Source organism: Trachemys scripta, chromosome 6 (genome assembly GCF_013100865.1).
Source record: "Trachemys scripta elegans isolate TJP31775 chromosome 6, CAS_Tse_1.0, whole genome shotgun sequence".
NCBI lineage: Eukaryota > Metazoa > Chordata > Testudines > Emydidae > Trachemys > Trachemys scripta.
The window spans coordinates 124,215,769-124,228,316 of record NC_048303.1 but is presented as its reverse complement, the minus strand read 5'-3'; the positions used below and the strand labels follow the sequence as shown (position 1 = coordinate 124,228,316).

The 12,548-nt window shown below is 41.2% G+C and overlaps 1 protein-coding gene across 6 annotated transcripts in view; it reads left to right on the top strand.

Moving 5' to 3' along the window:
* The window catches only part of RNF170 (ring finger protein 170), a 55,326-nt gene that overhangs the window by 5,501 nt on the left and 37,277 nt on the right, over window positions 1–12,548 (top strand). For 3 of the 6 annotated variants that reach the window (XR_004646059.1, XM_034773116.1, XM_034773114.1), the window contains exon 2: window positions 2,198–2,255. The gene's annotated coding sequence lies outside the window, so the exon portion shown is untranslated. Of the gene's footprint in view, window positions 1–1,298; window positions 1,335–2,196; window positions 2,256–8,112; window positions 8,175–12,548 lie in introns of those variants that run through there. The other 3 variants (XM_034773117.1, XM_034773115.1, XM_034773118.1) reach the window with 3 other exon arrangements.

Genomic DNA, 12,548 nt, shown 5'->3' with positions numbered 1-12,548 from the left:
CCCCTCCCCCACCAAACACCCCCCCACTTGGGTGTCTAGCCCCCGGGGCGAGCCCCACCACACATACCCCCCTCAGGCGCCTGGCCCCCGGATGAGCTTGGCTATCTCTCCCCCGCAAGACACACATTCCTTGGGCGCCTGGTCTCCGGTGTAGCCCCGTCACCAAACACACCCACCTCGGGTGCCTGGCCCTGGGGTGGGCCCTGCCCCACACACACCTCTGTGGCCCTCGTGAGCCCCTGCATTCTAGTGCGAACCCAGGCACTCCCCACCTGCTTTGGGCCCCCAGGTCCTGGTATGAGCCTGGCCTTTATCACCAATGCATTTACTTGGCCGCCCTGCCACCTATTCTGCTCATTTCTCTCCCCCGCATACACTGTATTGTTCTGCTCCCTTCTTGCCTCTTTTCCCTGTTTATGAATGAAATTTGGATCCAAGCACACAAGTGGTTGGTTTGTTTGTTTTTTGAAAAAAGAAAATGTGGTCTGTGGGGTTATTTGTTTTGATCTCTCAGTCCAGTCAATAAACATTAATTAGAGAATGCTGATGCCTAAAATGGTACAGCTCAGAACTCCAGCTTGGATGATTTGGTATGTCAGCTGTTCTGAGAAACTAGGTTCCCAGCCAGTGGAGCTCAAAGAGCCAGGGTCTTTGCTCACACTCAACTTTTGACTTTGACAGAGCATGCCCCTTATAACCACTACTGGCTCTTGGACTTATTAGCCTGTGTATTTCTATTGAGTTCCGCAGAACTACCATTAATAGTAGTGCTGAACACTATATTGGTAGTGTTCGCAGGTTTTGTCCCATAGCTTGTCAAATCAAAGAGATGCTTGACATTTATATAGTCTTTGTATTGCTCATTTCAATAAAAAAATGTTTTCAAAAATGTGGAAGAAATATTTTTACATAAATAGTGGAAATGACCAGTTAAGATAATTTAAGTGCTTGAGGGTAGATTTTTGTTTCAGGGAGGCTGAGTTATTGTTCTGTGATAAATGAAAGGGGAGGGAGGGGTAGCTCCCTTTTATGGACATCCAGCCAACCACTTAGCTATAAAATCCCTCTTAGTAGTTGTTCTCTATTTGCTTTACCTGTAAAGGGTTAAAAAGTCACCCTGCATAGGTAAAAGGAAGGGAGTGGGCACCTGACCAAAAGAGCCAATGGGAAGGCTAGACTTTTTAAAATTGGGAAAAAACTTCCCCTTTGTCTGTCTATTGTTCTCCGGGAGAAGCAGAGACAGGGCTGGAACTATGCTGTAAGAAGCTTGGGGCCAGGTATGAAAAATCGTCTGAATCATACCTAGAAACTACTCACTTGAAACCCCCAGATATGTAAGTAAATCAGGAAATGTCTATGAAGACGCGATTAGGGTTATTTCTTTTTATTTCTTTATGGCTTGTGGACTCCTCTGTGCTAACCCCAAATGCTTTTGTTTTGCTTGTAACCTTTAAGCTGGACCTCAAAAAGGTTATTCTTGATGCTTCATTTTTGTAAGTGGGTTTTTTTAAATCTAGCAATAGCCTGAGTTTTCAAATGTATTTTCTTCCTTTTTTAAGACAGGATTGGATTTTGTATCCTAACATGTATCCATGTTTGTGCACATGCTTTTTAAAGGAGGAATTTGTCAGATATTTTTCTCATTCTTAAAATTACTTTATATCTTCTTGATAAAGTCTTGTTTATCCACATTGAATTCCTGTTTACCCACAGAATAGGTAATATACAGGCAGTGACTGAGTTCTTCCCCACCCTGTCTACCCAACATACTTCAACTCTGCACTGGGTGGGGCATGGGAGCAGAATGTAGAGGGGTGAGTGGGAAGTTCAGTCTCAGTAACCAGTTGAATTCTTGGCCTGTCTGCTGAGGTAGCCAACAAGGATGTCAGTTACGATGGCTTATGCGATGTGGATGCCCTGTTAGCTAGGAATTGGACTGAAACTGGTTTTGTCTGTCTGCTGCAAGCTATCTGCGGAGTTTCACCCATACAGTGGGAGAGATGTCTTTCTGTTCTAACAAAATGTTTTAGTTCTGTAGTATCTTCCCTCAGAGATTCAGTTTGAATCCCTGAGAGGTAAGTGCCTTTGAAACTCTTCTTGGAGAGGAAGGGGTGTTTGTACCCTGCAACATTTTCACCCTCTGCAGTATCTCTCCCCCAGCAGGAGAGTAATACCTACTTTCTTCTTTCTCCTTTAGGAAAAGATGTTTTCCAGAAACTACTGACCCCAGACTTCCCAAAGACCTGCTTCAGCAGGTAAGTATATGGAATTGTCAGTCCTAAGAGTTTTTACATGGAAGCAAAGGACACTTTCCTAGTAAAACTGCTCTTGCAGAGCTGAAGAACCTCAGCTTTTCGGGAAAATTTCCACTTTGCTGGAAAAGCTACCGAGACTGTAAAGGTCTCTTTCACAAGTACACTGAGTTCAGGGGTCAGTGGGGATCTGAGACTGGTGGAGGCTCTAAAAACAGTTGCTCATCCCTTGAGTGAGTGTTTCACATGGATCATGGTGACAGCATGGCTGTCAGTGACACGAAAAGTGCTGGGTATAGATTTGATTGCACCAGCTGAGATGACTTATTTAATACTGTAATGTCAGAAGTATTGTAGCTGTACCTCTAAAATAATTAACCAGTAATGTTGAGCCTATTAATACTCACTGCTTGATCGCTTAACAACACACCGTCCGAATAAACAGTATTCTTTTGTTTTATTCTTCCCACAGAATTTATCTTGGCAATTAATAAATTACTTTTATTTTAAAAATTGCTCTCCTTGCTTGTCTGTTTCAGATGTTGTCCTTCCTCCTTTTAGTTTGACTATCTGCAGTTTTTATTAAGCATAACAAAAATTAACAAAATGGTCTTTAATATTGAAGCTTATTTATATTATTTTTACTTAAATATGTAAACACATGCCTTGTATGCAAACATCTCATCATGTTTACATAATCAAAATCAACAAATCCTACTGCCTATGATATAGACAGCATCGGTTGACAACCCTCCATTCTTTAAAGATGCCATTTACCAGAATTCTTGCTCATGGCTTTTAGCTCCTAGACTGGATAACAGCAGCACTTCCTCAGCTCTTAAAGAATGTTCGCCATGAAGGAAGTGGCAAAGTGTGAGCCAGGGGTATTAGGCAGCTTATTGACATGTCATGAACTATTGGAAGATAGACCAGCGTCTCTGCAGCCCCTTGGCATCAGATTCATGCAAGGTTTGATACTTTTAAAACTTCCCATTAAAAAGCCCCCATGTCATGCAGTCTTAATGTAGTTTTGACAAGCTGATGAAAGTTCCTTTTAAATCATTTATTTCTGTGAATTTTAATCTCTAATGTGGAAATTCCTTTGGTAGTAGTGATACCAGCTTGTCAAGTAAGTTTCAGGTCCTAATGATTGATCTGTCTGACCCCAGATTATACAAGCAATAGGTATGCTAGAGACTCCTCTGAGATTCCTCTGCAAGGTAGTGCTGGAGTTCCTGTCCTGCTAGTGTTTCTCCTATGCCCACGTGCTCATCTATGCATTAATTGTTGAAACGTCCGTGGAATTCTGCATGAAGCGGATGAAGGGAGCATAGAAATTGTCTGACTGGATCAGACCAGTGGTCGGTCTAGTATCCTACTTTTGACTGTGACCAGTGCTTCACAGGAAGAAACCTTGCAGTAGGAAGATGTGGGATAATCTGGCACCAAGTAAAGTTTCCACCTGTCCCCAATATTTAAAGAGTAGTTTATACCCCCAAAGTTTGAGGGCTTGTCTACATAGTAAAAGGAACCAAAATAACTACATCAGTTGTAAGAAGAACAGGAGTACTTGTGGCACCTTAGAGACTAACAAATTTATTAGAGCATAAGCTTTCCTGGGCTACTGCCCACTTCTTCGGATGCATATAGAGTGGAACATATATTGAGGAGATATATATACACACATACAGAGAGCATGAACAGGTGGGAGTTATCTTACCAACTCTGAGAGGCCAATTAAGTAAGAGAGAAATTTTTTTTGAAGTGATAATCAAGCTAGCCCAGCACAGACAGTTTGATAAGAAGAGTGAGAATACTTACAAGGGGAGATAGATTCAATGTTTGTAATGGCTCAGCCATTCTCAGTCCTTATTCAATCCTGAGTTGATTGTATCTAGTTTGCATATCAATTCCAGCTCAGCAGTCTCTCTGGAGTCTGTTTTTGAAGTTTTTCTGTTGTAAGATAGCCACCCGCAGGTCTGTCATTGAATGGCCAGACAGGTTAAAGTGTTCTCCCACTGGTTTTTGAGTATTATGATTCCTGATGTCAGATTTGTGTCCATTAATTCTTTTGCGTAGAGACTGTCCGGTTTGGCCAATGTACATGGCAGAGGGGCATTGCTGGCACATAATGGCATACCTAAATGAATTACCTAAAGAAACTACACCATCTGCTAAAAAAACTCCCTGACAAAGCACAGGAACAAATCTGTACAGACACATGCCTAGAACCCCGACCAGGGGTATTCTATTTGCTACCCAAGATCCATAAACCTGGAAATCCTGGACGCCCCATCATCTCAGGCATTGGCACCCTAACATCAGGCTTGTCTGGTTATGTGGACTCTCTCCTCAGACCCTACGCTACCAGCACTCCCAGCTATCTCCGAGACACCACTGACTTCCTGAGGAAACTACAATCCATCGGTGATCTTCCAGAAAACACCATCCTGGCCACTATGGACGCAGAAGCCCTCTACACCAATATTCCACACAAAGATGGACTACAAGCTATCAGGAACAGTATCCCCGATAATGTCACCGCTAACCTGGTGGCTGAACTTTGTGTCTTTGTCCTCACCCACAACTATTTCACATTTGGGGACAATATATACCTTCAAGTCAGCGGCACTGCTATGGGTACTCGCGTGGCCCCACAGTATGCCAACATTTTTATGGCTGACTTAGAACAACGCTTCCTTAGCTCTCGTCCCCTAATGCCCCTACTCTACTTGCGGTACATTGATGACATCTTCATCATCTGGACCCATGGAAAAGAAGCCCTTGAGGACTTCCACCATGATTTCAATAATTTCCACCCCACCATCAACCTCAGCCTAGATCAATCCACACAAGCGGTCTTTTTCCTGGACAGTACCGTGCTAATAAGCGATGGTCACATAAATACCACCCTATACTGGAAACCTACTGACCGCAACACTTACCTACATGCCTCCAGCTTCCATCCAGGACACACCACATGATCCATTGTCTACAGCCAAGCTCTAAGATATAACCGCATTTGCTCCAATCCCTCAGATAGAGACAAGCACCTACAAGATCTCTATCAAGCATTCTTAAAACTACAATACCCACCTGCTGAAGTGAAAAAACAGATTGACAGAGCCAGAAGAGTACCCAGAAGTCACCTCCTACAAGACAGGCCCAACAAAGAAAATAACAGAACACCACTAGCTGTCACCTTCAGCCCCCAACTAAAACCTCTCCAGCACATCATCAGAGATCTACAGCCTATCCTGAAAGATGATCCTTTACTCTCACACATCTTGGGAGACAGACCTGTCCTCGCTTACAGATAACCCCCCAACCTAAAGCAAATACTCACCAGCAACCACACATCGCTGAACAAAACCACTGACCCAGGAACGTATCCTTGTAACAAAGCCCGATGCCAACTCTTTCCACATATCTATTCAAGTGACATCATAATAGGACCTAATCACATCAGCCATACCATCAGGGGCTTGTTCACCTGCACATCTACCAATGTGATATATGCCATTATGTGCCAGCAGTGCCCCTCTGCCATGTACATTGGCCAAACCGGACAGTCTCTACGCAAAAGAATTAATGGACACAAATCTGACATCAGGAATCATAATACTCAAAAACCAGTGGGAGAACACTTTAACCTGTCTGGCCATTCAATGACAGACCTGCGGGTGGCTATCTTACAACAGAAAAACTTCAAAAACAGACTCCAGAGAGACTGCTGAGCTGGAATTGATATGCAAACTAGATACAATCAACTCAGGATTGAATAAGGACTGGGAATGGCTGAGCCATTACAAACATTGAATCTATCTCCCCTTGTAAGTATTCTCACACTTCTTATCAAACTGTCTGTGCTGGGCTAGCTTGATTATCACTTCAAAATAAATTTTTCTCTTACTTAATTGGCCTCTCAGAGTTGGTAAGACAACTCCCACCTGTTCATGCTCACTGTATGTGTGTGTATATATATATCTTCAATATATGTTCCACTCTATATGCATCCGAAGAAGTGGGCAGTAGCCCAGGAAAGCTTATGCTCTAATAAATTTGTTAGTCTCTAAGGTGCCACAAGTACTCCTGTTCTTTTTGCGGATACAGACTAACACGGCTGCTACTCCAAAAATACATCAGTTGTAGGTCACATCTTTAATTATATCATGCAAGTCCATATGTGCATATTCTTATTTTGGAAAAAGTGCCCTACTGTCCATAAAAATTGACTTAAATTATGTATAAATAGAAAATAAAAGTATCCATGCACACACTTGCACTGATAAGTAATTATAGTTGTGACTTGAACCTTATTTTCGTTCCATTTACCGTTTAGATAAACCCTGTGGGATTATATTCCTTCCAAAACTCTTGTTTATTTTTTAATCCTATTATGAGGACAACAAGAGTTAATGTCCAGTTCTTTTTTGGATTAGTCAATCTTTCCATTATCCTGGTGCATTTTTCTTTGGGATGTATTTTTTAGTCATGATAAATCATTTTGCATTGGCTTATCCTGGGAGCTTCATCTCCTTTGAAACCAAAGACACTGACTGCACTTTTAGAGGACAGCATTTATAGCAGCAGGAGTTGGCATGCAACAGCCAGGAGGGGCCTGGGCTTGTGCCATGCCCTGCTACTGCTGCCCTCACTTACGTAAATTGTTTAAGAGGCAAAGATATTCCACCAGTCTCACGCTAAGAAGCAAAAGCCCAGGAGCAAGAATCCTGTCAGAATATTGTCTTCTGAGAAACAGAATTTCAGGTGAATAATTTCCCCTTATTCACCCTCAACAAATCCTTAAAAGGACACTCTCAATTCAAACCCATCTTTAAGTAAGGGATTTGAGCAAACTGATGAGCCTTGTACTATGCCCTGAAAGTCCACAGATGTATGTGACCTCCTAATTTCTTGGTTACTCGTTTTTGATGCCATCTCAATTTGTCATTTCTAGACCATCTAGAGCCATAATAAGGTACTTCATTTTTCCTATACCTATGTGACCCTTGTGTCTAAGATCTTTTGTTATCTCTCTTGGGAGTATAATAGCAGATAAGACATCCCCAGCAGATAAGTAAGAGGCATTCAAATATATGGAAAATGTAGAAAATCATGAATATTCTGGTCTGGCTAGCCAGCAATAATTATTTCATATACTATGGCAAGCACTGGTTCATTTTTAGTGTCCTTCTAAATGATGGTGTGTGGGATTGTTCTAACTGTGCCATATGAAACAGAATCTTGATAGTATTTCTGTTGTTAGCTGGCAGTTCAGAAGCATGATGAGGTAATACATCTGCATTAACATGCCCCTTTGTGCCCTTAAATTTCAATGTGCTCTGTGTGCGCTTCCAAGAATAAAAGCCACTGTTGTAATTTAAGATGCTGTTATTTGTGATATTCCTTTATTGGGAAAGAAGCAATGGAGATTAAGTAGATAACTTGTGACCAATGTGAATTTTTAACCTGACAGTAATTAAATCAGCCTTGAAAAATTCTACTTGCCTACGGCAAATAATTCTTTGTTGACAAGAGAGTAAATTATCATTAGTTTTACTATCATCAATCTGAGTCACCATGATAAAGAGCAGGCAAGAATTTGTGCCTGAGATGGTAACTTGAAATGACAATTTTGCCCAGATAAATTACATTTCTTTATACCTTCTACCACCCCCAGCCCCTACCAATCTGTCTGTGTATAGTTCCATTCCTTAGTCATTGAGACTCCAGATGCAAATACATCTGGTATCTGCTTCTCTGCTATTTAACCAAGTCCTGATAAAACCAATTGTGACATAGTTGGGTCACAGTGCAAAAGATAAGGTAATTCTTTCTTTTTTTTTTCACACTGAAGAGCCCTGATATTTTGTATTAGAAACACCAGGAGATTAAAGAGGACTGGCAATTAAAAATCTGGTTAGTGTCCTTTTTGCTTCTTTTTTTGATGTTTAAAGAGGGACTGACATTTTTTGCTATTTAAAAAAAAACAATTGCTCGTTTGTTTTCTTTTTTTTTGTCTTTTGTAAGTTGATTTTGCTGGAGGATTGTGAGCTTTCTCATTTCTTAACTGAAAGACAGTGTGGGAATGAATCTTTGTTAAAGTGAGAGTCTCCCAACTGATTATTCAGTTGGATGGATGTCAAGAAAAAACAAGTTCTTAAAAGTCTGAGTAAAAGTTACCTCTCCTCTGAATTAATATTTCACTTTCTTATAAATAATTTTACCAGTCATCCATAGTCTTCCATGAAAACTAGCATAAAGAAGAACTGAATTTGCAGTATAAAAGAGAAGGAACAAATTAAAAAACTCTTTCTATCCTCCTTTATACATCGTAAAGAAACAATGAGCACAAATTTTTAACACAGAGAAGGAAGCATGTCTTTTAAATGGATTTTTTGGCATCTGAAAAACACATGGTCTTGCAGTTAGATTGATTCAACTAAAATTGATAAGCTGAAAAGGTTAGGTAAATATAATTAAAAAAAAATAATAATTTGCATAAATAATGGAGCATGACAAGAATTTCATAAAGTAGTTGAATACAAACCTTATTTACTTATGTCAACTCATTGCTGATTCTCTAGGAGAGTCCTGAGACACTTCAGTAAAAATAAATAAGTAGGGAGACAGAAATCCAAATTTAATTCAGTCTCCTACATACCCCTAACCCTTACCCACATCTATCTCCCATAACATACATACCTCACCTCCAAACAATATGTCAGTTTTAACTTGGACCATGTGGAGTTTAGGAATGGATGTTTCTCGGTTCCCTTTGTGTCAGCAAGTCTTCACAATGGGCAAACCCCTTCTGTATGGCAACTGGAGGCAACCAAGATCTTTGCTCTGAGCTTGGCTTTAGGGATGCCCCTCCGGAAGATCTCCCCAGAATTTTTTGCCCTCCAAGCAGTACATACAGCAGAATTCAAGTCTCCCTTTGCAGCAGAGCTTTCACAAGATTGTTGAAGTGTTCTTAACTAAACATCACTGTTTCTTCAGTGGCTTCAAGACTTTGAGGCTCAAAACTGCTGAACTTAGAAAACCTTTTGGCTTTCAGAAGAGGGTCTGAAGGACGTAATCTCTCCTCCCCTCTGAGAAATGGCAGATGGACAGCAGGCCACAGAAACCGAACTAGGGGTTAAGATTTTCAAAGCCTCCCTGCTGCTTCCCCTGAATCCCACAGCGTGTAGAGCAAGCAGGAAAGTTTCACTGGAGTCTCCTGAATCTTGGGAGAAGGAATGATTTCCCCTGTAGCAACCAGGACGAAGAAAAGCCTGCTCCCGGCCAACATGTAGGCAAGGTCCATGCTGAAGTTGTTGAGAAGGCTGTAAAACAAGCGCATCCCTCAAGCTGTTTTACCTGCAAGGCCACAGCTGCCATGAAAGATGCCAGCTACTGCCACCTTTCTGATGCCAGGTAGCCACTAGTGGCTGCAGCTAAACCCTCATTCTGTGCAATTGGTCCCTGCTCAGCCCAGACACAGCAGAGGGAGCATGGAGTGAAATAATTCAGATCCTTTTCCTTGTGAGATGGACTTACCTCCTCTCTTCTTCCAGCTTCTCGGGGTCCCACAGCAGGTCACAGAATGGCTACTGTTTTCCTTAAGGACGTATGCAGGATACAAGGATACATGTCTGCAGACTGTCCTTTTCGCTTGGGTCCTTTCACATACACTCTAATTTTTCTCTCTGGGTTTTGGCCCAGGGACTGGTGTTAGAGACAGCAGAAAGTTTTAAAACTTCTCACGAGTGAATCTCCTCTCTAGATTCTCAAAAGAGAAGGAGAAATATCTGAATCTGGGCCTTTAAGCCAGATACCTCATGTTCTCAACTAGGTTTCCAAGAATTATGCACAAATCGGGGCTCTAATTTCTCAGGTGCTTATGTTTCCAGAAAATTAACAACCAAAACCTTGCAAAATTGATCAGCTGTGTAATTCTTCTCACCTGGTTTATGAAGGTGTGATTAAGATAGAGTGGGGATTCCCATTAAGAGTCACTTGTATATAAGGACTAAAAGATCTTCATTACTCTGCCTAAGGTTAAGCTTGCTGTAGCCTCCTTAGTAAAGGGCATAGTCATACCATCTGAGAGAATGTTCCTGACAAACCCATAGACAAAAGAATAAGTTAATTGCTCAGACTAAACTTGGATACAGCCACCTTAGCCCTGTGAGTATTGGCTGCAGTCTTATCGGGTGCAGCTCTGTGCTTGACTGAAAGGCCATTGCAAGCATACAGACATACACAAAAAAGGCAAAGTAAATCCTACATAAAACTACTTGAAACTTGATTTCCTTAGCAACATTTTCAGGGCTGCTGTTCCATCTGACTCTGATTTCCTGTATGTTCAAAACTTCCAAAGACCTGGCCCAAAGCACCTATGACGCCACTTGAAGAAATTGGAATGGCAGGTTAACATCTGATATCCTTCCAAATATCTTGCTGATAAGCTCTTTGGGAAGCATAGAGACAAAGCAGTCACTGAGGCTTTACACAAGGAGAATAACTTTCTCCATTCTTCCAATGAAGCGTCTCTATTCAAACCACCTTATTTTAGCAGGTGTTCCCTTTGTAGTCACTGCTCTTCCAGCTTCCAGCATAGATATTACACATTAGGCAGAGGCCGTTGCTGCCTTTCCTCAGAGTTGGAAGATCAAGTCTGGGATTCTCTAGGAAATCATCCAACCCACAAAATTTCCCTTGATTTTTGGTTTCCCAAGTCTGGGCCTATCCCAGCCCTTCTACCGGAGTGGAGGGGGCCTCATCCAGGAGTGAGTCATCTCAAAAAATGGGTGCTTGAGAAAATCAGGGATGGACATATAATAGAACTCACTCATTATCACAGGGGTAAGTTTATCCTTTCCCCAAAGTAAATTAAAATAAACCAGTGCTATCAACAAGACCCTCCGTCACATCAGAAGATATATGAATTAGCCCATCTCTTACGTATTAGAACATTAGAACCAGTTCCATGGAGGGGAAGAGAGAGAGATTTTGAAAAGGTCACAAGAATCTTTGTGGTACAAAGAAACAATAGCATACATCCTATTTAAGATCTTGTGTCTCTTATTAACTCCATAAGGAAATCAATATTACAGGGAGAAATACTGAAATCCTTCATTACAGAGTTATCTTCCCAAAGCTTAGAATATGAAAATAAAATTCCTGAAGGTCTACTGAAGATGTGTTTGGGGAGAATTATCCAGACATACTTCAGCTTCTGCTCTAAGAAGCGGCATTTTATAGAGAGTACTCCTTTTTGGACTCATAACTTTTTCATGAGTGTTCACAACTGACTCCTTTCAAGTATCATCCCTTCTTTTAAGTGAAAGGGATACATGTCTGCCCTGTCAAGTTTACTTCATCATGTTACACTGGGTCCACAAGCCATTTCTAAAAGCCTTCAGAAACATGACTTGAGCAAACAAGTGAACAGACCAATTACAACCGACACAAAACTTCAGCATCTTAAGTTATCATCAAAGAGAATCTTTATTTCAGAAGACAGATGGAAAAAGGTAGTGTCAGACATTCCAAAGATTAGCACACCCCATCCAAAGATAAAATCTCTGACTTGGCTTCTTGGGTAGTTGGTCTCATTTGAGGAATTTAAGGAGCGTCTGGCAAAAGACTCAAAAACTAACAGCAACAAATTTAAGTACATCAGAAGCAGGAAGCCTGCCAAACAACTAGTGGAGCCACTGGACTAAAGGAGCACTCAAGGAAGACAAGGGCATTGCGGAGAATCTAAATTCGTTCTTTGCATTGGTCTTCATTGCAGAGGATGTGAGGGACATTCTCACACTTGAACCATTTTTAGGTGACAAATCTGAGGATCTGTCCCAGTCTAGGATGTCAGTAGAGGAGGTTCTGGAACAAACTGATAAACTAAACAGTAGTAAGTCGTCAGGACCAGATGGTATTCCCCCAAGAGTTCTCAAGAAACTTAAACATGAAGTTGCAGAACTACTAAGTGCGGTGTGTAACCTATCACTTAAATCAATATCTGTACCAGATGACTGGAGGATGGCTAATGTGACACCAGTTTTTAAGAGGCTCCAGAGGTGATTCTGGTAGTTACAGTCTGGTAAGACTAACTTATAGTAAAGAACAGAATTATCAGACACATAGATTATCATGATTTGTTGGGGAAGAGTTAACACAGCTTTTATAAAGGGAAATTATGCCTCCCTAATCTATTAGAATTCTTTTAGGGGGACAACAAACATGTGGACAAGGGTGATCTAATAAAAAGACAGGAAACAAAGGGTAGGAATAAATAGTTAATTT